This window comes from Microcebus murinus, chromosome 6 (assembly GCF_040939455.1).
Source record: "Microcebus murinus isolate Inina chromosome 6, M.murinus_Inina_mat1.0, whole genome shotgun sequence".
NCBI lineage: Eukaryota > Metazoa > Chordata > Mammalia > Primates > Cheirogaleidae > Microcebus > Microcebus murinus.
The window spans coordinates 72,288,506-72,291,940 of NC_134109.1; the positions used below are offsets into that span (position 1 = coordinate 72,288,506).

The 3,435-nt window shown below is 37.6% G+C and overlaps 1 non-coding gene across 1 annotated transcript; it reads left to right on the forward strand.

The window, feature by feature from the left end:
* Nucleotides 1-461: 461 nt before the first annotated feature.
* Nucleotides 462-564, forward strand: LOC142871813 (small nucleolar RNA U13). The gene has a single exon (XR_012919995.1). It is a non-coding gene; the product is annotated as a small nucleolar RNA U13 (small nucleolar RNA).
* Nucleotides 565-3,435: the final 2,871 nt, after the last annotated feature.

Sequence of the window (3,435 nt, forward strand, 5' to 3'; positions counted from 1 at the left end):
CAATAATAATTGATTGTCAATGTTTCAGGCACTGTGCACAAAATGGATAAAAATCCTTGACTTGTGAATTTTATATGCCAATGGGGGAGTATAGCATCCCTGAATTTTGCTGTTGGCAAGTGTCCTCAAACCATTCCCTCTACAGATATTGAGGGACAACTGTACAATACATTATTATTAACTATAGTCACCATGCTGTACAATAGATTTCTAGAACGTATTCACTCTAACTAAAGATTTGTATCCTTTGCCCAGCATTTCCCTATTCCCTTGTGGGTACAACTTTAAATAGGATTGTCAATAAAGGCTTCACCGAAAAGGTGACAGTGAAGCAAAGACTTGAATGAAGTGTGGGGGGCAAGAACTATGAATATCTGAGGAGAGAGAGTTCCAGGCAGAGGAGACAGCATGTATAAATGCCACAAAGCACGAGTGCTCCTGGCATGTTTAAGAAACAGCGGATACTTTTCTAATTCGTAAGCATGATGGTTGGCGTTTCATGCTCATGAGTGAGCTATGCCTTGTCAAACTTTGTCATGACATTGGCACATTACCAGTCTGACGTGAACTTAGCAGGCTTCTATTAATAAAAGGGAGTGAGTGTTGGAAGGTAACATTATCAAGTATAGCAATTATTTGGAGCCCACACAATGACCATTTTATTTAAATAGCCTGAAAAGGTGGTTATATGCAGATATAAGGGGAACTACAGTCTTCTCTGATTTGAGAAGGACCCATTACACCCCTGCCTGTAAAGGAAAGTATGTAGCCAACATATTCTGAGCCGTGGCTATTATGTCTTGGGCAGCCCGCCTTGGAGGGGTGATCCAGGGCATGCCCTGTGTGTACTCAGGCCTCCCTGATGGGTTCTAGTCCCCCCAGACATTTTTAAATAGTTGTGCCAAAGTTTGTTTTTGACCCTTCTGGATTACCCAACTTATCGCGGTGGCTTTATTTAGGGATAACAGTGATAAAGTTTTGGCCAGGTCTCAAAAAGTATTTCTTTAACTGAGATCTAAATTGGTTAAGCCTTGGGAAAAAGGGAAACATGATGAGGCCTGGGACTAATCTGAAGATTGGCCTTAAGCCTTGGATCAGAATGTCAAATATAACCGGAAGCATAGGCATATGTTTTTATAGTAATGCAGCTATGTTTTCTCACAAAAAAGATGATATTGAATTTAGGAGTGAAAATATAAGAGCAAGGGGTTCTATGAAGCTGAAGGATATAAAGACAGAGATTAATTATTGCATAGAATTGACAAAACACTTCAAAGGCTTATCCATCGGTTCTCTTCTTTCCATAATTCTGCACATATGCCAGCCCCAAGTATGCTGTGGTTATGTTAGGATTTTTGGATCAGTAACAACTTCTGTATTAGAACCTAACTGTAAATGATTCCCCACTTGTTTTGTGAATTTGTCATTTGAATCTCACTTCAGCCAGAGAAAAGTAAATTACTTAATTAAACATTATAATTGCCACAACTAATAATGGGATTTTTAGAATGTATAAATGGAGGCAACAGTCTAAAACAGGGAGGGGATAACCCTGTCTAATTCTATGTAGGTCAGATGTAGAGCCCTACGTGCAGTCTGTGTCTCAAAATTTAGGAAGTACATGGTCAAACTGCAATGAATTTGGAGAAAAGCAACTTAGAGCGGAATTGAAAGTATGGAAAATTAGTAATAGTGGAAGGAACTGGGATATATAAAATGGAGAACAAAATACTTTATTGGGACAAGTGAAAGGTGATCATTTAACACAGTAATTAATTTTGCCCCATTTAATTTCTAAAGTACAGAATTAGAAACAGTAGGTAAAAGTTATAGGGAGACATATTTGAATTCAATATGGAGACTTACTTTCTAACAAAGAAACCTGTTTGATGATGGGGCATGCTGCTTTGGAAGACAACTTTCTATCATGGATTTTGTCAGACGTAAATTGGGCAAGTAGTAGAGGGGATTCAAACGTCAGATGCCAATTTCTTTCAATCAGAAATTCCATGATATGCGTCCAAGATATGTCAAGAAAAAAAGAAAATCATCCAGGTAAACTCAATGACACAAAGAAGTATAATGGAATATATTAAGGTTAATGGGAACTTGAGGTTTTCATTAACATTGATAAAAATGAATAATATTTTCTAAGGATCACTAGCTGACAGCAGAAAAAGGGGGAGGAAAAAGAAATGCTGGACCTATGGTCAATTATTTACGCCATGGGACTGCAAGTAGTTCTACTACTTGCTATAAAGTTCTACGACTTGCTATTAAGTTCTACTACTTGATATAATTGCTATTTTTTCATGAAAAGATCTGTGTGGAAATCTACTTTCTGAGTCAAAATTAGAGTGACTTCTTAGTTTGGCCAAGGAAGTTTCTGTAAGAATGGTAGAGGGATTCAAGGAATTTGGGGGCCAATTAAGGAAAAAGATATAACACTGAGGTAGCAGAGAATACACAGTTTTGGGGGGAAGCTATTTAGCAAACAGGGGCAGTTTGCATGCAGGGTCAGTCCATTATAGCATGAGATCTTCCAGAGGCTAGGGCAGGGGGCCACTACCCAGAAGGAGAGGAGGGCTGGGAACTCCCAGGGGAGAAGGGGATAAGAGAGAGACTTGCTTATCTAGGTGACGCTGTCTAGAAGCCCAGTGAAGACTCTGAGTCAAAGAGCTCTGAATTACAGCCCCAATTGGGGTCTTTATAGCCCCAGAGTTTACCTTATGTATGGCTAGCGAATTTTGGGCACAGTATGCAGAGCAAGTAGGCTGTAAATGGTTAAAAATCTGCTTATTTGGACTATGTATAAAGCAATTAGATATATAAAAATTTTGGCACTGATGGGTTTTTGAGCTAACAGAATTCAGCTTGCTGTGAAGAACTAAACAAGCTGGGGCCAATATAAGCTAATGATCTTTGGGCTGTTTGTCTAACACATGGTCCCTGAAATAGATACAGTTTGTGGGTTTTTTTTTTACCTTTTTTTCTCCAGTGTTTTCCAGATTTTAGCACTCATACTTTCTCCCAAGCTCACATTTCTCCCAAGCTCTCAACAGAAAGTAGAGAATTAAACTAGTTTACACTAAGGTGCTCATTTTTGAAAGAGGATTTATTTCATTTTTATTATTATGAAAATGACATATGCTTATTTTAGGAAAAAAGTGAATAATATAGGAAAGTATAAGAAGTTTAAATCATCCACAATCCACAGGACAATTTCTAGAACCATTTCTAGTTTTCTCTTTCTCTATATTTCATACATTAGATATATATGCAATTATTTTCAAAATTGGAATCATAGTACATGATGTTGGTAAATGCTTTTGTTTACTATCATATCATGAGTTTTTTCCCATACCACAAAATATCCTTTGAAGCATGATTCTTAATGAGTGCATGATTCTTGAAGAATCATGAAGCATGATTCTT